This window comes from Pan paniscus, chromosome 7 (assembly GCF_029289425.2).
Source record: "Pan paniscus chromosome 7, NHGRI_mPanPan1-v2.0_pri, whole genome shotgun sequence".
In the NCBI taxonomy this organism is placed as follows: Eukaryota; Metazoa; Chordata; class Mammalia; order Primates; family Hominidae; genus Pan; species Pan paniscus.
In genome coordinates this window covers 53,892,859-53,919,471 of record NC_073256.2, presented here as the reverse complement: position 1 = coordinate 53,919,471, position 26,613 = coordinate 53,892,859, and the positions used below count along the sequence as shown (strand labels likewise).

The 26,613-nt window shown below is 36.9% G+C and overlaps 1 protein-coding gene and 1 long non-coding RNA gene across 7 annotated transcripts in view; one reads left to right on the top strand and one right to left on the bottom strand.

The window, feature by feature from the left end:
- Positions 1-26,613, bottom strand: part of UNC5D (unc-5 netrin receptor D) — a 557,242-nt gene that overhangs the window by 441,278 nt on the left and 89,351 nt on the right. The window lies entirely within an intron of this gene.
- Positions 15,470-26,613, top strand: part of LOC117981380 (uncharacterized) — a 29,327-nt gene continuing 18,183 nt past the window's right edge. The window contains exons 1-2 of the long non-coding RNA XR_004672865.3: positions 15,470-15,579; positions 22,670-22,736. This is a non-coding gene — a long non-coding RNA (uncharacterized LOC117981380). The remainder of the gene's footprint in view (positions 15,580-22,669; positions 22,737-26,613) is intronic.

Sequence of the window (26,613 nt, the reverse complement as noted above, 5' to 3'; positions counted from 1 at the left end):
CTTTACATTTACTTTGTTTTAAGGTGTCCACTATTTTTCTCCACAAAAGGCAAAAGTATATCGGTCAGGTGCCATTATTAAGAAATACTAGCATTGGCCAGGCTCAGTGGCTCACGCCTGTAATTGCAGCACTTTGGGAGGACCAGGCGGGTGGATCACTTGATATCAGGAGTCTGAGACCAGACTGGCCAACATGGTGAAACCCCGTCTCTACTAAAAATACAAAAATTAGCCAGGCGTGGTGGCATGCACCTGTAGTCCCAGCTACTCGGGAGGCTGAGGCAGAAGAATCACTTGAACCCAGGAGGCAGAGGTTGCAATGAGCCGAGATTGTGCCACTGTACTCCAGCCTGGGTGACAGAGTGAGACTCTGTCTCAAAACCAAAAGCAAACAAACAAAAAAGAAATATTAGCATTGAGAAAATCTTTACAGAACAAAGATGTCTTCTAAGACCTTATTAATGAATAATTTATTTTTAGCAACATTTGAATCAATACAATTATAGTGCAATAAAAAGGGAAATAACTTCTTTTCTCTAAAGAACAGAATTTTACTTATAATTTATGTTGGTAGCTTTTTCTTTACTCTTAAAATCACATGTGCAATAAATAATTGTTATGAAAATCTTGTAAAGAGAATAAGGACCAATCAAACCAACAAAAAAATCATTGGAAATTCCTCCATACAGGATCATAACTATTACTTACGTGTATGTCTTTCCTGTTTAATTTCAGTGAACATGTATATGTAACTTTTAATCATAATTTGAACCTGATTATTTAACATAATAACCATCTTATGTGTCAATAAATATAGAACCATACCTTTGTGTTAATGATTAGTTATCTAATAGCCTCTTTACTTATACATTTTTCTTATCTCTTAATGGAATATCAGGTTGATTTAATTTTTGTAAATACCAAAAAACACTTCAATGTGTCCTTATGTAAATGCTTATATGTGTACTTGCATGATTATCTTCTGTTTCTTTGAACGTTTTTTAAAAATTGAAATATGTGAATCACTTTCAAGAGATTTTGCTGTTTACTGATAAATTGCCCTCCAAGAAAACTGGTACCACCAGTTAACCAATGTATGCATGTTTCTACCTTCTATATCCATGCCAATATCAGCACTAGTCATTTTCAAACTTTTAACCCTTTGTTAATATTAAAGGGGAAAAATATTACCTTCATATTTTACCTTGCATTTATTATCAATAACTTTAAAAATAAAATTAAACCCTTATCATATACAATTCTACTAAAGCAAACACTCTCATAGTAGGCAGTTGGCCTAATGAAGATCCCTAAGGCTAGGGAGAGTGAAATTAGAAAATTTCTTTTTTAAGGTGGCAAATATTTAATGCTATACACTTCTTCCTTCCTAGGGGACAATAATCCTCAGTCTTTATGCACAGAAGAACAGTTGTTTGGGTCTATACTCTTCAAGAATACCATCGGTAAGGTGGCACTGGATACAATTCAGAAGCATGGAAGATACAACCGTGATGGTATGCCTTTCCATAATACTTGAGGCTTCAAATTATTTAAACTGCATTGTTCTACCAGCCTGACTTTCTAAAATACAATCTAAATGTATAGATATATTTTATATTCTGAGTTCAGTTGCTTTAAATACTACTGTCAGGGATGTAAAAACCCCTGGATAAGATCACCTCTGACTTTTAAGGTACATAATAGTTTTAAAGGTCTATGAGTCATGTAGGGGATTATGTGGGTAGGAGAAAGGAAAAGGATTTTCAATGGTATTTTGGGGGGAAAAAAAGTGAGTCTCAAGGCTGTGCAAGTGGGGCCTCTGTTAAAAGTATTTGCACACGTGGATTCCTGCAGCTACTTTTCAACTGCCTCAGGCTTAAGTATATTTATGCTACTGTTTTAAGCTTGTCTGCTTATAAAGTTTAATTACCAACTCTCTCTCACACACACACTCAACTGTTTGAAGTCAGCAGAAAGAAATATTCTCACTAGAATGACATGCAGTCTCAAGATACAGTCTGTTTGAAATAACTTTTTAGATATTTTCGGAATCTTTCCTTTCCCATTAAATGAAATATAAACATTATCTACTTAATGAATTTAAGGGATTGTGCTGAAAACAACAAAAACGGCAACAATCTGCAAGCACTTGATGGCCATGAAAGAAGAGAGTGCACAGATTGGAAATCAAAACAAACTCAAAAACATTAAGACAGCATGTTCTTACACATTTTTCTAAACATAATGTTTCCCATTCCCCCGGTTTATTAAACAAACTATAAACATCACTTCCATTGAGACTTAAAAAAAAGGATGGAAGATAGGAAATTTAACTGTTTCTAAATTATTATGCCAAAAATAATCATTTGGACCACCAGTATGAAGTCACTTTTGGAGTCCACTTTAAAGCTAGAGGTTTTGAAATCAAAAGTGGGGAGGGTTGAGGGAATTATTGATTCCCGCAGTGTTCTCTAAATATATCGTTGAATAGTACATGTTTTTGAGTTTTATTCATGAAAATTATTCAAACATTAAGCAAATACTTATTGTATGCCTACTACATGCTAGGCACTTTTATTTACTTAAGACATCAACATGAATGAAATAGACAAAGACATCTACGCTAAGGGAGACCCACTTCAGTAGGCGAGTCAGATTGCTGTAATTGCCTGCACTTATTTTTTTCAGGTAACATTATGTTTTTGAGATAGGACCCCATTAAATGACTATGCTACAATTTGTTTATCCATGCTTAAGTTAATGGACACTTAAATTATTTCCAAATATTTTTCTGTTAAATGGAACTGTACTGTAAACATTCTCGTACACATAATTTGTTGCACATGTCCAAGCTTTGAAGGCAATTATTCTCAAAACATGGTTTCCAGAACTCTGGGGGTTCCCAAGACTCTTTTGGGAGATCCAGGCAAAAAAATAAATTAATTTATTAAATTAAATTATTAATTTAATAATAACACAAGAATATTACGTGCTGTTTTCACTACACTGATATTGCACAGATGGTGGACAATTCAATGTGGACACAACCGCTGGTGCTGTTAGCACAATGGAAACTGTGGCACCAATCTTTATTAATCACTGTATCCTTTACTGCCAGTTACTTGCAGCAGAAAAAGTGCCAGTTTCAAGTCCTTGATGACATTAAAAGTCACTAATTTTATTAGGTCTCTACCCTTGAGCATATGTCTTTTAATAACAAAAATTATGCATAAAGCCATTCTGCAGCATATTGAAGTACAGTGGTAATCTTAAGAAAAAGCTCTCATGTGACTGAGTTATAAACTAAACTGGCTTTTCATTTCATGGAGTGCCATGTGTTACTTGAAAGAATGTCTGAAAAAGCTATAATTATTCAGACTTAAGCAGACATTTTCTCCAAAATAAATAATGAGACTATAATTGTTTTAAGAAACTGACAGTATTCATTGCCAATGACAAAATTTGTGCTTTTGATTGAAAATTAGAATTCTGGAAAACTTAACTGCTACTCTGAACTTTATAGCTTTCTAATATACAAAAGCTTTTCTGATGAAATCAGTGGCAATAGTAATGAAAATGGTTTTGATATTGCATTGTGAAATGGCTCAACATTCAGAAGATATAAATAACTCAGTGAACCAACATTTTCTAATTGATCATTGTTTGAAGTGACAAAATTATGGGTAAAGATATGCAGGCTAATAGAACAGAGTGTAAAAATTCTTTAATATGGTTTCAGATTCCTACATTGTCACTTAACTTCAAAAAACTACCACTTGTGAGGTTTTAGTGTAGCATCAAAAAGAATGCCATCAATATCTGAAAGGGCTGTTAAAAAACTCCTTCCTTTGTCGAGTATACTTGTGGGTCCAGATTTTCTTCACATACTGGAACCAAACAATATATCACACAGTAAATGCAGAACCAAATATGAGAATCAGCTTTCTATGAAGCCAAACATTTGAAAAGACATTTTCAAAAATTTTAAATAATGTCATGTAAATTTGCTAAATTTTTTAAAAAGTTATTTTTGATAATACACTGTTTGTGTTAACATATAATGGGTTTTATTGTTTCTAAATGTAATAAAGTTTACTAAAATTTCATGTCTAATAGATGAAAACTTACATAAGAAAAAATCTTTAGGGTTCTTGATAATTTTTAAGACTCTAAAGGTGTCCTGAGATAGTACTATTTGAGAACCTTGGTTCAAAGGTACATTCTTAGTATGGAAGCATTAAGTCCAGGATATATACATCTTCAACTTTATTAGATAATGAAAACATGTTTTCAAATTTACTTGTCATAGTAGGAAAAATCATTCCTTTTTCCTGTATCCACTCCATTTTGGGAATTATCAGAATTTTTAACGTTTGTCATTCTCATTGTCGTTCTTTGAAATATCAAAGAAATGATATTTCATTGTAGTCTTAAAGTTCCTTTTCTCATGACTAGATGAGGAGAACTTGGTGTATTCTACATTGATTTTCCTAGGGTAATCTAAAGCTCCAAATAGCATTTCTACATATTTGATTACAAGAAATAAAGAAGTAAATTTCTACCTAATCATTAATATTCAGAATATCCACCTATCCTGTACTACCCAACAGACTTTGTAATTATTGAATGTTTATTTCCCAACTGTGCCTCAGAACATTCCAGATACCCCTTTACTCTTGCTCCTCTGCTTCTGTGTCTTGCATTCATAACTTGTTAATTCTATGACATATATTTAAGTGAAAAGGCAAATTACAGACTAATATATATATAATTTTTTTTGGTAAAACAACACCACTAATGACATGAGAACTTAAATACACTTTAATACATTTTTATAGGCAATAGAAAAAGTGGAAGAGTGGACACTAAGCTACCAATATTAGCTGCATTAGATGGAGAGGTGGGGATAATGTCAGGAGAAAAGGCAGATAACCAACTTTTCCTTTATACATCTTTGTATTGCCTTGTTTCACTTGACAAAACAAAGAGGTACTACTTCTGCAGTTTGAAGAATTTCCATTAAAGAAATATGAAATAAAACTGAATATTTCTCCTTTGCATTTAGTTCCCAATCACAGGTTATTCTCAGCTGTGTTTCTGTTAGATCTTCATTCATGTTTTGTAAACTTCCCTGGTCTTTCTTCAGGTGACCTCTTGGGCAATGCAGCATAAATTTCAAGTGATATTTCAACTGAATTATAGAGTTCAACAGAGTTAAAATTCTCATACAAAAATCACAAATGAGGAATACACTCATGAAGTACAAAGAGCACCGATCTTGAGGCCTGGCCTCTTTCTCTCTTTGCTGCCTCTGATTAGATTATGGTTCACAGAAGTGAACTTAGTAAGGAGAGAAGTGTTGGAGTTTGAGCAGTAAGGTATGATGACACTCAAATATCTTCCAACCAAATCCTAAAGGAATCATATCACCAAGAATCAGTTCAATGTATACTGGCGGAGACAATTATGGTTTTGCAATTATGGCTATTTTAACAAAATCTTTATATTGATATTCCGAGGGGAACTCTCATCTCATCCCAGAGAATCCATGCTGGCTGCAATGAAAATAACGACACACATTTTTCAGATTGAGTATAGACTGAAGATGAAGGGTGAATGCCATGTGTTCATCACACATGTAAGCAAAATCCTCAAAATATGACAAAGAAAGTTTGGTTGGGCTATAAAGCCTCTAAACATGAATGACTAAATACACACCCTACAAAGCCCACTGACCACTTGGGTAGATTATTGGCTCATGGAGCCAGAGTCTGTTCCAGCACACTGCCAAAAAGAATCTAATTCTGCTCCAAACCTACCAATTATTCTAACTCGTCAATCAATGTGTTCTGTCGACCACATTCACATTACAAGACTCAAAGGCCATTTTCCAAAACACTAAGCTGTTCTTTGCTATCCTTTCAATGGTGGTGAGCACCCCTCCCTTATATTTTAGTTCAACTTCTGCCAAGCTTCAATTAACCTATACTAAAGAATAATGGTTATTGTGCTTTAATGTAAAAACTCTCTTGTCTGCATTGATGTATTGTGTTGCTCTGAAGAGGTCCAATGTGGCTTCTCAGAAACAAACCCAAACAAAAAGGGAAAATCATTACGTGAATGCCAACATCTGAAATACAGAATCATTAGAAGAAAAAAAAAGATGTATATATTAAGGAGCAGTGAACACTTACTGCCTTATCAGAATGATCACAGTAATAATTCTAACAATGAGATTAATATTTGTAATAGTGACACACTACTATCTACAGTCAAAATAAGCAACTCATTCCATTGCATACTCAAGGCCATGGTACCAATTTTTCTGACCTTTGATTATACCAAATATTACAAAGCTGAACATAAAAATTTTGGTTATATGGAGATGTAATACAATATTTAATACACATAACATGTATTAACAATGCATAAATATAATTTCATGATATTTCTGAAAAAGTAAAATGTTGAAAGAAAATTCCTGTCTTCTATATTACCCCTTCATTTTCTTTTGACAATTAACCCTGTTCCAACTATAGTTCACATACGGACTGTGCAACCATGTACTGAAACAAGGAAGAAAACAGCCCATATATCTAAAGATGAAAATAGACTCTGAAGTTCCATGTATCACCAACGTTTTTACATTGACTCTTCAAACATATTCAAGGAAAAAACCTTTAGAATCTTAATCAGTTTTAATTACTTTCTACATAAATATATACTAGTCATTATCATGTTGTAAACAGTCTAATCAGACATGCATTCCCACACAAAGAAAATCGATTGTTTCCACAGACTTCCTCAGTCCAATCCTACTGTTTAAATAATCATGATACCATGGCTTCCACTCACAGTTCTTGCCTATGCTGTCCCAAAAGCTAGAGTTCATTTTCCTTTTACCCCAGGGAATATACAGACTGGGAACACATCAACGGTAAAGCAAAGCATTTTTGAACTCAGAGAATTCTTTTCTCTCTTTTAAGAATTTCAGCATGTTAAAAATGACTTGAGATTTCTCCAAAGAAAACACGCGCCATGACCTGAGAGGTCAGGATAGACTATCCACAGACAAAAAAGGCCACCATAATAAAGTGTGCAAATCTTCTTTCTTTCAGTTGGTGATGCTCTTTACAAAGAGATGACTCTGCTTTACCTTAATTTTTTTTCTGTCAGGTCTGTATTGGAATCATAAAATCTCTGTTCCTCACTTTGGGCACTTTCCATTTTATTAGGCACTTTCATGCATGAGTTTTTATTCAGTGTTTGAGGTTAAAAAAAAAGTCTAATATGTGTTTCATATCCTCTAAATTTTTGTGAGCACACAGAACATTTAAAATAAAAGTTTATAGCAAAGTCCCAGAGATATAAAGTTGGCATATTGTGTTTCTGAGCACACAGCTACATTTACTCTTCTTCCCATGCCCAACACAGTCAAAGATGAAAATCACTTTAGTGAATAAAAGAAATCCCTCTTTTTAAATTACAATGAAAATTAGATCAGAAAATTTACTAACAGAAATGTGTTATTCAAATGTATTTGAAGCAGAGTATAGCAGGATTTTTATTTCTAGAAATGCTCCATATGACAAAACCAAACCACACAGTAGGATACTTTTTTCTTCCCAGGTTCCCTTGGAAAGGCTCAAGTATTTTCTAGCAGGCACTTTTTTTTCCACATTTCTGCTATTTTGTGTTATTTTCTCTGCCGATGCAAGCAAAAGGGGTCATGGAAAATTCTAGAAGAAAATCATTAAATGAAGACACAGCAGGTCAGGAATAAATGTAGGCTTTATAAAATGTAAACAGCACTGGCTACAGTCAAATATAATTAGATTACAAGCATTCTTTTCAGCTCACACATGGAGAAAAGTGTATTTTTAGGTAAATGCCTATGAGTTAGCAAACACAAAAGTTAATATATAGATCAAACTTTGCCACATTTGAAACATTAAATGTAATGGAGTTGCACTGTATAATCCTTTTGGCATTTACTACAGCAAACCCATTAACCTATAGGCTAGACACATGTTTAGACTACTAATATATTTTTTCTATATACAAGCGCACAAACCCACTTAAGTATTAGTACTTATCTAGGGTATTAAACACTATTATGACAAGAAAGTCATCTCACGATTTTATAAACATGTGCTTCTTAAAGAAATTTTGTATCTATCAGTAATACTATGTTTTGGCAAAAATGATGTTCCCCTCATCCCCCATGTAACATTTCTATGCTTTTGAAAGATAAAATGTAAAGGATCTGAAGCATCAGGGTACTAAGATAATCATTCAAAAAGGCAAAAGATTCAGTGTAGTAAACCTCTTTACGAGACTGTAGTAGTTGGAGATGAAATTGTAAATGGGGAAGTGTAGATTGCTTTGATTTAGAAAATTGTTGCCATTAAACAGTTTACAAAGAGCCTACTGTTTCTGCATCATTATCCTGGATGTGTCAAAGTCAGCATTTTCACAATATTTAAAGCACTCCCAACTTCCTCATAAATATCATTTATACTCCTGCACAGCCATTCAGCATATCTAAGGATATCATTTACAGTCTTCTGTAGTTACACAGTAGGATCACCTGAGCCAATGCAGGTGAACATGAAATAAAGATATAGAGGAGGGCAAAATTCTCTCCCAGCAGAATCATGGAGATCATGGAATTGTACTGCCAAATTTGATCCAGGACTAAGGACATTGTATTCCTTTGTGTGTGGAAAGTAGCCCAGAAGCTCAGCCGGGTCTGATGTGTACAGTCGCATCTTACTACCCGACAAATCAATTTCAGATGAGCAGGTGGGCCCACATTCCAGCGTTGCCATTTATTTTTCTTTATATACTTTCTGTTCCAAGAGGCCTCTCTTGCTTACAAGAAAACAGAAACCAACCCAGAATTGTCTTTTCCTATCTTTCTGTACATTCAAATCCCAACAGAACCATTTCAAGCCACTACCTCCCACAAGCAACAGCTGCTCCAGGTGACACTAGTCATAGCATTCTCTGAAATTCTCTAGCATTGATCAGTACAGGACACATCAATTTTGATGGGTAGTCTTATGTAACCTTCAGATGACTCTTTAAAGACATTCTTGTATAGGTTAATAACTTTAAGCTGCAAGAATGATAAAAGCAGTCCTTAAATAGAGTTTTAAAACAAATTCATTTATGTTCAAAACAGCAAGGCTGCAGAATTGCATAAAGTATCCTTTTGTTTCTGAGGCTCTGAAAACCAAATGATGGCTAGCATAGAAGAGAGGATACCACAAGCCCTGTGGCTGGAAGAACAGAAGCCTGTAGCAGCCACATAGTGAAAGGGAATCACTTAGCAAAGAAGATTTTTAGTTTCTTCATTAAAGCTAGATTTCTTCAAGTAGCAAATGTAAAAGCTGAATGGGTTACAAAGAAAATGCCAAATGGGGAAACATTTCCCAGATAAATGGGTGACTTATTTTACCTATTAAGCCCTCTTACAAAACATCAAGAAAAAAACTAAAACCTCAATAAAAAAGATAAGCTATAAACAATAAACCAAATTAAAAGAGGACTGTGTATCACACAATGAAAGTATTCAATATTGAGTGATTGATGAAATCAGATGTTTTTACAAGATATTTATTATTTGCCCATCAGGTTAGCAAAGATTAAAATAGAATGATGACCTCTAACGTTTTTCTCAAGCAACAAGAACAAGACATAAAAATACACAGGTGGTACAATTTAAGTATGATTCTTTTCATTCTATTATACAAATCTGAGACAGGAAAGAAAAAGAGGAGAGCTCGACAGATCAGAGGAGAAACAGTTTTTGAGTCCTCACCAAAAACAATTTGTATGTTAATACCCTACAACATTGATTCTCCAAGTAAAGTCCCCAGACCAGCAGTGTCAGTATCACCTAGGAACTTGTCAGAACCACAGATCCTTAGGGCTCATCCCAGAACTACTGAATCAGAAACTCTAGGAGTAGGACCAGAATTTGTCCTCTAATAAGACCTCCCCGTGATTCTGATGTACACTAAACTTAAGAAACCACTGCTTAGAAGACTACAGCTTGTATAAAACGTAGCAGAGGTATTTGTTTAAAATGCTCTGCACTCTAGCAGTTAAGAGATGCGATGTCATAATGGCCGCAGCACACTTTGAAATAGCACAATATCTCCCTCTATGTTAGATATATGTAGAGATGGGAATGTTCGCCAAATTGTTAACTAGCATAGAATCTAAATGGAGGTGATAGAGCACAGTGTCTCCCCTGAGCTAGTAAGGTAGTAGGTCTGTACCCAGGAATCTGTGACCAGGATAGGTTTGTGCCCAGGAATCTGGGTTTTTATCAAGTATCCCAGGTTTCCTTTAGGCTGGTGTGGTTCACACCACTTTACCAAATGTTATTTAAGAAACACCACTCTAGAGGTCTTGAGTATTTCTTAGTAAATGATGATGTGGCCTAGCAGACATCTGTCCCAAAATGTACAAGCAACTTCTAAGATCTGACAGACCAAACCTGTGGGGGGTTCTATCTGTTCTCCCATTATCTGCCGATGGTGGATTCCCAACAAGTTACCTGATGAATCCCTGTTTTCCCACACATATTACAGAAGACCATGCCCAACATCTTTTAAATCAGAAGGTAACATGACAAGCAATTCTATAATATTATGTGATCACTCAGTAGAGGATCAAATCCCATATGACGAATAGGAATGAGCACTGGAGGCAGGAAAGCATTCTTCTCTCTTTCGGTCTGCCCCCAAGACAAATTCTGATCTACCTGGGATTCTGGGGTCACGGGAAAGGTCCAAACTCCTTGACCTGGATCACTGAGTTTTATATTATTTACAAGATCCTGCATGTGAGCTACACTGGGCCCTACGAATTCTACAAAGGGCTTTGTTCAGATAGCAAATAACCAGGGGGAGAAATTACTTAAATGCATCCACGGTAAATATTTTTCAGATGTTATAAGATTGTTACCAAGGAAACTTAAACAAAGGGGAAAAAAAAGAGAAGACCTATATTCTACAGTACTGGTGTTGATACTGTGAAGCATGCCATTTAGACTATCGTGAAATTGAGTATTTGACATTTTGCCCTATTCTTCCCAAATATAAAAATGTTGCAAAAAGAACCGCATGGTTATTGCATAAACCACCTATACAACATCTTTTTCCTTAGTGTGTCTTATGAAACAGAATTAACTATGATCATCTCATTTTTTAAAAAATTAGCTGGTTGCTGCATGTTTCACTATTAATTCCATTGGCATAAAATATGTGCCACATCTCTGGTCACTTGTTATTAAGATGTTTTGCTAGTAGTTATTTCTCCTATCAAAGATGTATCTTTTCTGCCTAATTTACATGATTATTAAGCATCTCCACTTTCTTCTAAGTACTTGCATAAAGGTTATATCAAGACGACAGACTAAAAAGTATTTTAAAATGGCAAAAGAGAAGAGGGAGAAGATTGTATCACTGTGAGTATATCCAGTGATCAGTTCAATCAATTTTAAATTTGTCACTACTGGAAAAACAAAAAACAGAAAAAAAAAAAAAAACAAGCTCCCTCTTATGCTCATTCTGGTTTCGGCTTTTCTGATCACTACCGTAAATGTGAAAGGATATCTAAGTGATAGGTCAGCCAAGAATTAAAATCCATGTTACATGGAACTCGAGAAGAATTTCTGTTTAAGTAGGTCATGCCTTTTTTTCCCCATAGATATCAAAAATGAGTGACAAGTGTCCTAAATTGCATATAATTAGTTTTGAGGATTTATACAAATTTCTAGATTATAATGGAAAAAATTCTAAATTATTCCAGTATGAATAGAAGAGTTCAGAGATTTTGCTCTGAGTGTTATATCTCACCAAAATTGAATGATATCTTTGTGATTTAGCTGTGTCAACATCAGCTATTGGAGCAGGTAAATATCATAGATAACTACTATTACAATAGTCACAGGGCAGGGTATGTTCCTAGTTCTTAAAATTAACCACTTTTAAAGTAGGGAAGATTACATTCAGTTTAGATTCCTTAAAATTAACTGCTTTTAAAGTAGGAAAGATTAAATTCAGATTAGATTTCTGAAAATATATTTTACTCTCAGGTAAGTGAATGTCAGAAGAATAGATTTTTGACCAAAATATGTTTCACCCATATAACATTAGATTTGAAAGTTTGGGCCCCTGAGCTTCAAGGCTGGAAATAAACCAACAAATCCTTATATCCTTGTTTCTGTGGCTATTATGAAAATCTCAACTTTAAGGTCCTCAAGTAAGAGTGCCTGTTGTTCACCATGCTTTGCACACAGTGGGTACATGTTCAGTTTCTTCTCCCAGTCCTATATCCCAAATGACCAAATGAATTGCAAAGAGGTGAACAATGAATTCTGGACCTGGGTACCAGAGACAAAGGAGAGATGATTTTTCTGTAAGTTGCAAATGGAAGATTCCAAACCTTCCCTTTAACCAGAGATACTTTCTCCAATGTTTTCATCCATACTCTATAACTTCCCTGTGAACCCTCAAGCACACCAAACTAGTGACCATATTCCAAGTAAGGCAGTTAGTTCCCAAATAAAAACCTATAGAGTAATAACTCTGGTCCACACAGAGCCATGTGCTATGTTGCTGGATCTGGCCCTCAACAGCTTACAGTGTTCCTCCCTGAGTCCGTACTGGATGTCCAGCATCAAGGCATTCCCAGGAATATGTCTGTTTACAGTCGTGTATTCCTGCTATCAGAGACAGAAGTTTTCTAGACTATTGTGACCAAGTGATTTTGTGTATTTTCATGGGAATGGAGGCAGACAAGGGTTCATGAAAAAATCCTCTTCCCATCATCTGGTCCTGTAACAGTGAAGCAGGAAAAGAACATAACTAACTCCATTTTTAAGGGGCCTTTACCCATTCCTGAACATAGACTAGGATAATTTTAGAGCAGTGAGATAACATGCAAAAATAGCAATCATGTAGTTTTTAAAACTAGCTCTGAATTAAAGGAGACGTGTGTAAACCAACAATGTTTTGTGAAAGATTTGTAGAGGCACTGTGACCTGACCAAGGACAAAAGTTCCCAGGCTCCTGGGACCCTCACTGGCACCCAGTTACTTTTTGATCTCAACCCCTTCCTCTTCCTACTGCCCTTAACATAAAAAGAGCCTAAAATTGTACTGACTCAAGATGGTGCTTTAGAACAATAGTCCACCATCTTCTCAGTGTGCTGGCTCCCCAAATAAACCTGCTTTTCCTCCAAACAACTCTGTCTCTGGAGTTCTTGCTTTTGAGAGCTGAGCATTGGAACCTGGATTCAGTTACAGTCCCCGTCTTCCAATCTAGACATGTTGTTCTACTCCGACACGCTATCCATGCAGCAGCAGCACACAAGGAATTCAGGTCTCCTAAATGCTCAACACACATCCGTGTTTCCATGCCTCTGTATATTCTATTTTTAATTCCTGAAATTCCCTTGCACCTTTTGATGCCCTGGAGAACTAGCCTTCCTTCCAATCCTAAATCATACATCCTTTTCTCTGTAAAGACTTCACTTTGAGCATAAATAGACAGATGGAAAGGAAATAAATGAGTCCCACTACATTTTACATTTTACTGGATATGCCACCATGTTCACGACCTCAAAGTATTAAAATTAATCACATCATATAGGACTTATTTGCTTATTTCTCTATCTTTTCCATCATTTTATTAACAAGTAGGATTGGTTGCTATGGGGAAAATAAATGTTTTCTTTTTATTCCTGGATCTTATATACCATTAACCACTCAATTAGCTCTCAATAGGGAAGGAAGGAGGAATGGATAGGTTCCTTTATGTATTTGCACTGTACTTTGTATTCAAAGGTAGAGTTAGGTCCCAATGCCAATATACTTTGGACTACATCAAACTATTACATGGATCTGTTCTCTAAGTTCTCTTTCTTTTCTTTTCCAACTAAGTTATCAGAAAGCCATTGTAGGCATAAAAGTATGTTATAGAAGGTAGATTCAGATATCTCCTATGAAGTGATATTCACTACAATGCCCTAAATGAGTGAAAACAGCAACCCCAAGGTACATACAGGCTTACATCAAGGGAACCTAGAGTGGAATTAAATATCTAGTAGCTTTCAAGGGCCTGATCCTGTGAAGGTGAGGAATAGAATTCAGGACAGAAGTTGGTCAGGGTGCATTTAACAAGGCAAATCAGGGCTGGTGCATGGAAAACATAGACTGAGGCAGAAGGCAGAAGGCGAGGAAGAAGGAAACTGGCAGGGGTGAAAGCTGTGAGCAAACTGGAATGTGTCTAAAAGTGAGCCAGGAAGAAAAGCACAGTGAAGTCAGAGATGGGAGCAGAATCTCTTCCCCTCTACAAACCCTCCTCTGTGCCACTGGCCAGATGCCAGTCCTGCAATGGGCATTCAGTACTCTGGTCTCTAACAGAAAATCTCCATGGTCACTGAAAAATCTCAGTATAAGTATACACCTACTTCTCCTTGGCTCAGATGAGCTGGTTCTCAAATCTATCTCAGTGAATCCAATGAATCAAGCATTATGGCAAACATACTCTCTGGCTTCTCTTGTTTTACACACACACACACCCCAGAAAAACCAAAACTGGCTTAAATGAACATTGCTGAAAATATCACTGAGTTTTAAGCACATAGTCACATTTCTCGATTGTTATTAGTTGTTCAACATAAAAGAAAAAAAACCCCTGAAGAATAGCAAATTTGACGATTTCAACAAACTTCCCTGTAGAGAGACTGGCATTTGACAGCTTATGCTGTAAGAATTTCTGGTGCAATTTCTACATCCTAAATGGTCACTTACTTCTCCAGAAATTAGGTTGAAAAAAACCACAGACATTAAAGACAACCAAGGAATAAAAGTTGCAAGAAACCACAGACATTATAGACAACCAAGGAATGAAAGTTGCAAGAAACCACAGACGTTATAGACAACCAAGGAATGAAAGTTGCAAGGCTTCATTTTGAGTTCCTTTTTCAAACCTTGAAGTAGTACTCTGATTATGAATACTGTACAATAATTTTAATATAATCATTTGCATTCTGCAAACATTTTAAAGCAATGAGAAAGCAAAAGGCAAATTAAATTTTTACTGTATGCCAATCAATTTGGATAATGCAGAAGTGAAATAATGTCCCAAACACAAACCTTTAATAATTTATAACTTTGATGGTAATAACTAAAAATATGATTACCACTTTAGAAATGTTGAAATTAAACCAACAATTGACTTTCTTGGCTGTTTTTTTTTTCTTGAAAAAAGAAAGAAATAGAGTCAGTCTATAGTTGCATAGAAAGAGGCTTTTATGGTTTTTCTAACATAGATAATGAGAAGTTGAGTTTGCTTGAGAGAGAACATTCCAGCTACTTACTGAAAAGAGCAAAATTCAATGTGTGCTTCATACCACAGTAGAATGCTAAGAAGAACTGCCCACAAATCGGGGCATATTCTCTTAACTCGGTAGGAAAAGCTGACTGCCTTCTTGATGACTGCAAGCTGAAGTCAACATATGCACCACCTGGGCAGATCCACTGAATAGCATCAATGCGTAAGTAAAATGTTACTAGGGATCCAACATTACTTTTTTATGTCAGAATGGAATAAAAAAATAAACCCACTTTGTTTAAAAGCAAGATCTAAATAAGACACTGCCAAGTAAGTTTCCTCTGTCTCTAAGAATCCTCAAATAACCAATTTTTAATTGAAAAGATATTTGCAACAATCTTGGAAACTGTTATCAAAAAATAAGGTCCTGCATACTAGTAGGGAGTGATATTGGGAAGGAGGTGAGGGGGAGGGACACAAATATATCGAAGACGTCCATGTCTTCTCAAGCGTATATCTAAAAAAGACAAAATTAAGATATTTCAGTAGTTGAAGTCTGTGATGTATTATATCAGAATTTATAACCACTGCAAGATTTCTAAATCATTATTCTCCTATGATGGGGTCAGCATCTTGAATATTACTCAGGGAAAAGAAGCTATATGTATAAATAAATAAATATGAAAAATACAAATGATAGTCCTGACAAAATCATTTCAGGGTTATAAGATAGCAACTGCTCGCTGGCATCTGTTCATCCAGCATCCAGCTGTTAGTGGAAAAGACTGAAAGCAGGTGACAAGTGCCACATTATGGTTAATTTCATATAAGAAGGTGCTGAGCAGAAAAGAAAATCCAAAACAGTAAACTAAAAATAAAGAAAAAAAAAAAACACTATTTCCTTTGGTCTATCTGGGCTTTGTGTTTGAAAAATCATCTCCTCCAGGGAGGATTCTTTAAGTATTATTCCACATTTGAAAGGAAAAAAATGTATATGTCTGCATACTATCCTTATGCAGGCTACTTTCAAGCAGACTTGGAGGGAGGGAGCAGCTCAGCTCTGACCCTCTGTCACCCGTGATGGCCTGGGAGCTCAGCTGTGTCTCCTGTGATGCCTGGCTGGTTCAGTATTCAGACTAAAAGAGTAGCAGCATTGAATCCAGTCACACGCTGAAGACTTCTGCACAAACGCACTTTTAAAAAATCACACCTCTCCTTGAGTAATCATAAAATTCTCCATGGGCATAATTAACAATGATTTCCACCCAATGTTTCGGTTGTAGGGAGTGCCAGAATGGTTAAGGAAGCATCTCATCATGTAATCTGTCACAAAAATCATAAAACTTTTGAGCCAGAGGCCAATTGTCTTAGTGGCAGAGAGGTTAAATGATGTCCCAAAAGCAACACAGCTAATAAAGAAAGTGGTTTTAGCTTTCAATCTAGAGATTACAATGCACCAACCAAAGAAGCAGCTTCAAAATTGCATTTTCTTTATATTACCTCTTCTGTCATTGACTCTCCGTATATACATAGATATTTACTAACTCTTATTAAACTGATTACACATCCTGTGCATTTTAATATGTGAATAGAGTCTTTTAGAATTGAAATCTCTCGGCTGGGCGCACACCTGCAATCCCAACACTTTGAGAGTCTGTGGTTGGCGGATCACGAGGTCAGGAGATGGACACCATCCTGGCTAACATGGTGAAACCCCGTCTCTACTAAAAATACAAAAAATTAGCCGGGCGTGGTGGCGGGCACCTGTAGTCCTAGCTACTTGGGAGGCTGAGGCAGGAGAATGGCATGAACCCGGGAGGCGGAGCCTGCAGTAAGTCGAGATCGTGCCACTGCACTCCAGCCTGGGCGACAGAGCGACACTCCGTCTCAAAAAAAAAAAAAAAAAAAAAAAAAAAAAAAAAAAATTGCAATCTCTCATTTCATTCTATCCTTTCAAAGGTTGTCTGCTTAACATTCTATGTATTTCATTAGCGAATTATTATTCACATCTCATGTTACAAGTAAATATATCTTTAAACACAGAGTATTTATTAGATCCACTATCATGCAGTGCCTTGAAATAATCATTTATCAAATGAACACATTTTCCTGAGATACAAGCTTAAAAATTTTAACACTAAAATTTTCTAAAGTTTTCAAATTGTTAAACTTAAAAAAAACATAGTTAAGATTTTAAAACCTAACTACAAGCTAGACAGAGTGCTAAGTGCTTAACATGAGTCATATAATTTAATCCTTCTAAAAAATGTGTGCTTTTAGGCATTATCTAAGAGGTTAAAGGACTAATACAATGTCATAAGCTAGTAGATAGAACAGAAATTTAAAGCCAGGCAGTCAACAAGCATCTAGCACATGACCCAGCCATTCTATTTCTGGTTATTTAGCCAAGAGATTGAAAGTATCACCACACAAAGGTTTGCACATGAAGAATCATAGTTTTATTTGTAATAGTCAGAAAGATGGAAACAATCCCAGCGCCCATCAATGGGAAATGGATAAACATTGTTGCATACACATACAATATATACTATTCAGCAAGAAAAAGCAACAAACTACTGATACACACACAGCATGGAAGAACCTCAAAGTGAAAAAATTTTGACAAAAAGAAGAGCACATATATTATTATTCTATTTACATGAATTTCTAGAAAATGCAAACTAATCTATAGCAATACAAAGCAGATCAATGATTGTCAGGAAGAAGTAAAGACTAGGGAAGGATGGAACTCAGGGGTTTGAGGAAACTTCTGGGGTGAGGCATATGTTCATTATCTTAATTATGGTGATAGTTTCACACCTGACAATATCAGTCAAAATTCATCAAACCAGGCAGTTTTAAAAATGTACAGTTTAGGCCAGGTGTGGTGGCTCATGCCTGTAATCCCAGCACTTTGGGAGGCCGAGGTGGGTGCATCATTTGAGGTCAGGAGTTCGAGACCATCCTTGCCAACATGGTGAAACCCCGTCTCTACTAAAAATACAAAAAATTAGCCGGGCATGGTGGTAGGTACTTGTAATCCCAGCTACTCAGGAGGATGAGGTAGGAGAATTGCTTGAATCTGGGAGACGGAGGTTGCAGTGAGCCGAGATGGTGCCATTGCACCCCAGCCTGGGCAACAAAAGCAAAACTCCATCTCAAAAAAAAAAAAAAGTTTATTGTATGTTAATTATACCAAAAAAAAAAAAAATCTAAGTAGTCTAACTCCAAAATTTATGCCCTTAACCACCAGAGTCTATGGCCTCAGATAAAAGTCCTACTTAGAAAAGAAACTATATTGACTTTAATTCCATCTCACTTATTTTACTCTCCAAGATATAAAGGGCCAATTGATGTTGTTCTAATTGGTGATTTTGTTACCTTCTTGCTAGTAAAATCTTTAGGGACAATTTTAGTTTTGATCATTTTTTCCCTACTCAATGTTTTCACTGACGCTACTTCTGCCTTTTCTCAGCTGTCTCTGATCACTGCAGTTAGTTTTTCCTTGTCTAGGTGGGTCTGTTTCTCATCTATTCTTTTAATCTGCTTTCTTCACTGTGTTTCAATCTCTTGGGTTGTGAAGTTATATTAAAATGAGCATACACTGCATATAAAGTTAAAAAACTATCAAAAAGATTCTGTGTGGAAGGAGGTTTTCTGCCACATTTCCTACAGAGTAAAATGCTCTGTTGGAGTCATTTTTATTGATGTTGATAGTTTATTCACTTAGAGTACTTACAGCTGAATCTGAAGCTCTCCCAAAGTTTCTAAAATTTGAACACTGAGTAATATAGGTAATTTACTATACAAGCTACAATATTAACATCTTAAAATACTGTAGTAAAGTACCCTGTATTCTAAACTTGTAGTAACAGATTTACCCTCAAATCATGATTAAAACAAACACTGGCCTGGTGCAGTGGCTCACGCCTGTAATCCCAGCACTTTGGGAGGCAGAGGCTAGTGGATCACCTGAGGTCAGGAGTTCGAGACCAGCCTGACCAACATGGAGAAACCCCGCCTCTACTAAAAATACAGAAATTAGCCGGGTGTGGGGGCAAGTGCCTATAATCCTAGCTACTTGGGAGGCTGAGGCAGGAGAATCACTTGAACCCAGGAGGCGGAGGTTGCAGTGAGCCAAGATTGCGCCACTGCACTCCAGCCTGGGGCGAAACTCCCTCTCAAAAACAAATACTAATTCTCCAACTTCCGAGAAACCTAAGGATTGTACAATTTGAAGGGGTCACTTTAAGGAAAAGACTAAAAAATAACAAATGCAAAATTAAATCAGGATTTGGAAGGGGCCTATCTAATTAAGGGGTTTAAAGGGCTAAAGCTTATATATAATTTCTTTTCCTTTATTTTTCAGAGACAGGGTCTCACTCTGTCAACCAGGGTGGCATGCAGTGGCACGATCAGAGCTCACTGCAGCCTCCAACTCTTGGACTCAAGCAATCCTCCTGCCTCAACCTGCTGAGTAGCTGAGACACAGCCAGCTAATTTTTTAAAAAATTTTTTGTAGAGATGGGGTCTTGCTATGTTGCTCAGGCTGGCCTCAGGCAGTCCTCTCACCTCATCCTTCCAAAGTGCTGGGACTGCAGGCATGAACCACCACACCTGGCCTAAAGCTTAAATATCTTTAGCTATGTGTAAAATCCACCTGTGATTTTGGAGCAGCTTATTCATAAGGGCAGAGATCTGAGACATGTTCTTCCCCAAAATTATGTAAGTACTTGATTAGAACTGTATGTTCACCCCACTCAGAAGAGCAATCAAGATTTAGAGTTCCTAGAGGCAGCTATGTTTGCACAGTTAAAGCTGGAGTGGAGATCAAGACTTTATCTTCTTTGTCCCCAGCACTCAGTTTACCATACCTCAAAGTAGGCCTCCATCTTCTCTTTCCAAGCCCATTGAAATTCATGTAAGAGTGGGTACCGGCACGCATTTAGCACTAATCAGCTGTGGCTCAATTACCAAATTTCTTGGCCCAGAAAGGAAGTGCCTAGAACTTTGCTCTGTCATAAGTGTAACTAGTCTGCCCCTATAAAATTGATAGTTGGTTGCATACAATTAAATTGCTCAATTACCTATGTTTTATGTTTTAAAAACCACATGAAACTATCATGGTCTGACCATCAGAACTCAACATATTTAACTGTAGCAACTAAAGCAAAAGAGCTGTATAAATCCAACAAGAGTTCACATGAAATCTTTTCATTTTCAACAATATTCACAAGACATTACTGCAGAATAAGGAAAAGATATTTGCTTCTTGTTGTTGTTGCTGCCTCTGCTATTATTGCCACTATCCTCAATGGAGCCTGGAATATTTCTATTTGAGAATATTAGACCAAGAACTTTGAAAGTGAGCTTTTAATAAACCCATTCTGCTACATCACAGTACAATAGTAAAAGCCTCCAAAATATTTGCAGACTGAACACATTGAAAGCTCAACCTATATCAAACATGATTTTTAAAAACCTGCTAGGTATGTATACTCCTAGCATCATGTTAACCCTGATTTTAGCATGTTTATGCCTGAATCAGAAAGTTTATGGTCGTATCCCTCAAGAAAATGCCCTTGCTGAGTCATTCTGACATGTGAAGATGTCAGTGTAAGGCATCCTTATATTAGAAGATTCTGACATGTGAAGATTCAATGTAAGGCATCCTTATATTAGAAGATGAGTTTACTACCTTCCAGCAAGAGAAAACAACTGCAAATCAAAATCATGATGCCTACCAAATATTGAACATGTGCTATCTGCCTGGAACTATACTTTATATGTCTTGTTGCCACCTCTACCAAGATCTGGGCAAAGAAAATGTGTTTTCCCATCTTCAGATGCAGCACTCTGTGCTGCTTCTCTCTAGAAGCAGAAGCACTTGGCAGATGTCCTATAGTCAGTAGTGATAGAGGCAGGATGCAAGGCTGACTCCAAAGGCCATTCTTATTTTACGCTGTCAGGAGGTTTGATGTGATTCTGTTCAATTCTCCTTCAAATCTTCTTCATGAGAACTGATTCATGATGAAAAAGAAACATTAAAAAGATTTCTGTGTGAGTCAGAGCACCCCCTCCAAGGATGGTCCATATTCAAAGACTAGCAAGACTGACTGCTGACGCAGGCTGAAGTTGTTTTCTCACTGGCTAACCACTAAGCCAGTGGACAAGCAGGGCAAGTGATACAGGCGAGGAGGCTAAGATGACTAGACACAACTCTGGCCTCCTCCTTTGGTTTTCAGAGGGTGCTCTTGAAGCTCCGTGGTTACTGCTGTGTGCTGGGTTTGAGCAATCCACCATATTCAGGGAGCAAAGAAACCTGTATCACATATTAATTTCACTAAGCCCAGGAGAGAAATGACATCAGTGCTCAGGGGTCTATAACTACGAGAGAAGGCGGCTACCATACTCATGAACTCATGTGTTTTAATTTTTATTGAACCACTGGACTTCAAGCAAGCCCAATGGCCCCCCAATATAACTCTCCTGTTCTTTTAAACTGTTTCGAATAATCTATACAGGGTTGTGAATTAATCTCTCATCTCTCACTCATCTTCCTCTTTTTCCTGTCTCTTAATCTCTCTGCCTTTATTTCTGCTTCTCCAAAATTCCCCTTTGGATAACAATTAAAAAAAAAAAACAAATCAAGACTTAATATGATCTTAGCTTAGCAAACAACAAACCAACCAACCCATCCAAAGCAACCCTGAGCAGCCCCAGGAAGCACTTAAAAGAAAGGAAATGAGGCTGCATCACATTTGTGGTCTCCCTGGGGCCAAATACTTTACAGTGAGATGGTGCACTTCACTTATACAATCATTTTTAAACCCACTTATCACTTTATCCACATTTTGTATAATACAGTGAAAGAATACACTCGAAAGCCAAAGCATCCGCGCATTAAGGAGGCCTGTCATGGTTCATCTCGAGTTAAATTTTATAGGTTTTTTCATTGCAGCCCCCAGCTATGCCACTCTATGGTAATCAAAGTCAGGCTCGTTCATATCATCTTATGTATATTTCAGATTTCCAAACTCAAGGTTAGAAGCCTAAATGTATTTTGTTTTTCAAACATTCTGAAAAATGATAGAGGCCCTGCAAAAACGTATCTAGATTGGATCTAAATGGAATTATACCACGATGGCTGAACTGAAGATCAGCTGGAATAATGCAATAGCTATTTGCCCCATAACTGTAGTGCATCAGCTAGCAGTTTTGAACTATTTTTCTAGTCACCACTTCTGGTTTTATTAGCCAGTGATTAAAAGAGACCTTAGACTTCATTGAACCCTTTCCCCTTTATTTTACAGATGAAGAAAATGGAGTCTGGAAAGGTGATATGAACAAAAGGTAGCAAGAGCTAAAAGAGGCATAAATGTAAGTCAAAACTTTATCTTCCAATTACAAGCCTGTTTCAATAAATACAGTCTTTTTTCCACCTAAGAGGCATTTATTGAGCAGTTAATATGTGACAAATATTGCATTAGACAAGGAAACTATAATATGTACTAAGGTTAAGGACCTAGAATCTGGAGTCAGAGAAATTAAGAGTGTGAATCCAGCTTTACTACTCAGTATCTCTGTGCCTTTGAACAAATTACTTAGCTGCTGTGAAATATCAGAAAAGTTACTGCCTTTCCATTTATTATTTAGTTTTCTCCTTTGTAAGTGTGAACAATCAGCACACCTACCTCACAAGGTCATTGTGAGGATTAAATAAGGCACTGCCACTGAAGCACTCAGCAGGGTGCCTGGGATTTATCAGGGGTTCATTCAATGTTAGCTATTATTATTCTTACAAGTTGAATAAAGCATTGCCCATAAGTGCTCAAGTGCTAGAAGATCCAAGTTCAGAGACAAGCAGAGAAACAACGAACAATAATAGAATTAGTTCAGTACAATAAGAGCCTCATGTATAGAGGTAAGGGCAAGGAAGGGGGTGAAGCCATAAACTCTGGTTAGGGTGAGGGCCTCCTGGGGCAATTGCACTAGGCCCCAGTTACGGACTTTTTAAAATCTTTTTTTCTTAATTTTTTTTTAAACTGGTTTAGCTCTATAGCATACCCGATCATGGCCTAGTACATGGAAAGGAGTCAGAGGAGGAAATACATAAACAAAATGATGAGTGAGACTTTAGCTAGGAACACAAGCTAATTAACAGCACTCGGCATTTTCCTGGGGCTTGTCTATTCTCCGGTCTCATTAGAACCCCAGTCTAATGTGTTGCTTTCAAGATTGATGTCTACTTTTTCCATCCTTTTTTTCCCATATATATATATATATATATATATATATATATATATATATATATATATCAACCCAATAAAAAACAGAAAATTGGGAATATTCTCTACCTACATTAGTTTTATATGCTGAAAGCTATCTTTTTTTAAATCAGAAATATGTAATCTTCCTAGAGGACAAAAATAGAGCCGAAACTCTGGAGACGATAGCATGGCAGTAAAAAATAGGACTTGGGAAGTGGACAATTCCAAAATCAAATTTTGGTTGACTTTGAGCATGTTATTTAACCTCTCTGAGCACAATTTCCTGCACAAGAGAGAAGTAATAACATCTATTTTATGAGTGTCAGTGATGATTAGAGGAAGTTAGATATATAAGAGATACAGTGGCTAAAAACATTGTTTTAAATTGGAGAAAAACATGACTTTATGAGTGAAGGAACTCTACAAACTCATTCATCAGTATCTCAGAAAATACAACTGTGAGTAGAGATTGATGCAGGAGTGTGCGTTTTAAAGCAGGGAATTGGGGCAAAGAGATGTGAGAAGGAGAAAAAGACACATCACAAGAGTAATGAATATATGTGTGTGACTGGGGAAGAAACAAAAATAGAATACTTCCAAAACGCATCATGAAAGAAACAGTTCACCTCAACGGTAATATGTGGAACGATACTCCTGTGGCATCCAAGAGTAAATGCAGCTCCTGATGCGGACTGACTGCCTTGGAAGAAGCTTACACCTTGGGCCAATCTAACTTTATTAAGTTTATATGTGATGTCTGAGCTGGTGTATTAAAATTTTCTCTCAAATTCAAGCCTTGTCTGCCTTAGAGACTGCTATGTTACCTCAGGAGACCCAATACCAACAAAAGTTTCTAAGAAAGGAGATCCACAGACACATGTTTGAAGCACAAGTTGGATAATTATTATAGTGAGAAGACAAAAAGAGTTTTAGCCTATGCCGTGATGGGAACTATTAGTTCATAAAGGAAAAACTGAACCTAAGTCCTTTCCAGGAAGTGAATGTCCAAAGTCTTCTCAAAGCCAATCTTTAGACTAGAAAACAAAAAAAATACAAATAGAACGAGAAATAATGATTTGACTTTACTTCCCATGGAGGAAAGAAACTGTCACTGGCTTTACAGTCTGTGATTGAAAAGATTTTAGCAATACCAACTGTGAGTTTTTGAAGGGATTATTAAACAGCTCTAATACAGCATTAGGCAAAAAAAAAAAAAAAAAAAAAAAATTAAAGTAAATCTTTGTTAAAAGCATTTCTAGGGTATCTTTTATTCAAGCTTTTCTTATTTTTTGGAACAAATACACATATACATTATATAAGGGTTGCATCAACTGAGTTTTGGAGGTGGAGGGGTCACCCACATCTTTGCCAGTGTTACTCCAGCCAAAACAAACAAACAAACAAAAAACACATCCTAGCATTTAAATAGTGGAAATGTCCACGAAAACCTTTCCTTACCACAACTTTCCCAATCACATGAGCCAAAAATTAACAAATGAACCCACTGACTGTCATCTATCAAAGATCCTCTTATCTGAATCTTCTGTGACTTATTTCTCTCTAAGTAGTGTATCTAACAGCTGTCACCTCAAACATCCAAACTCTGGGTTCACACTTCTGATAAATGACTCTTGCAACATTGTACTTGTGAAATCAACTGACCAGCTGGGAGCTTAGAACTTTAACTCAGGCTGTCACCTTCAATCCATCATCCTGGATTGGAAGAGAGTCACAGCTCTACAACTGCAGACTGTGCCAGGGTCGGAAAGAGCAGTTGCAGTCAATTAAGCAGTTTAGGGATCAACTTTCCAGATCCCCCCCCACAACAGATAAGTATCTTGTTGAAAGGGGACATTTGTAAAATAAATGCAGAAGAGAGAGGTCAAATATGCCCCTGGCAGAGGAGCCCACCCAGGCACCTCGTGCACTCACAGAAATCTGGGCTCTGGGAAAGGGTCTTCCTGCCAAATATGGACTATGTGATATTTTCCGTAAGTTGAGAATTCTCTTAAACCTTGAAATGTCGGAGTAAATTGACACCAGTGGTATGCACGGGTCATCGGCATGAGATGGATCAGCAAACATGCAATGTGGGAAGCAGGCATGCAGAAAATGCATTCCAGAGCAAATGGCATCTTTATAATCATTTGGAAAGGCCATTTAGTCCATGTAAAAATTAACTGATATAATTTACATAGTTGCAAGCGAGTGAGCTGTATGCTCATCACTGAAATATCCTTTGGGAAACATGTCTTAGAAAATATCATTACAGCTATATGTTGCAGAACTCAGTGGGCATCTAATTTTAACAGGAGATTCCTGCTGTTCATCTTTCCGCCAAGGCACTAAGGCAATGTACCCTCGGTGCTTTGCATTTCATAGAAATATATATCTGACCATTTCCACTAATTCAGACAAATTTCCCTCCAACAGGTCAATCCAGTGGGGGCAATGTTCATAACAACTCCCCACCGCTAAACCTTAAAACAAATTAAATATGATGTTACCTCAGGGATTGACCCTTCTTTTTGTATCCAATACACGTATGTATTTGCCAACATCCAGAGGCCCTGAACGCACCAGTGCAGTGCCTCCCCTAGTGGTGATTCCTGCAGGACTTTCCTTTGTATCAGTTTTCTCATGGTGCTGATGCCTTATATGGGCCTTTTTTTTTTCCCTTCACTTTTTATTTAGAGAAAGAGTCTTGCTCCGTCACCCAGGTTGGAGTGCATGGCACAATCACAGCTCACTGCAGCCCCTGACTCCTAGGCTCATGTGAGTGAGCTCCTGCCTCAGCTTCCCAAGTAGATGGCACTACAGGCTTGTGCCTCCATGCTTGGCTTTTATTTTTATTTTGGTACAGACCTTGTCTTGCTATGCTGCCCAGGCTAGTCTCTAACTCCTGGCCTCAAGCAGTTTTCCTACCTCAGCCTCCCAAAGCGCTGCAATGACAGGCGTGAGCCACTGTGCCCAGCCTATTATTTCTT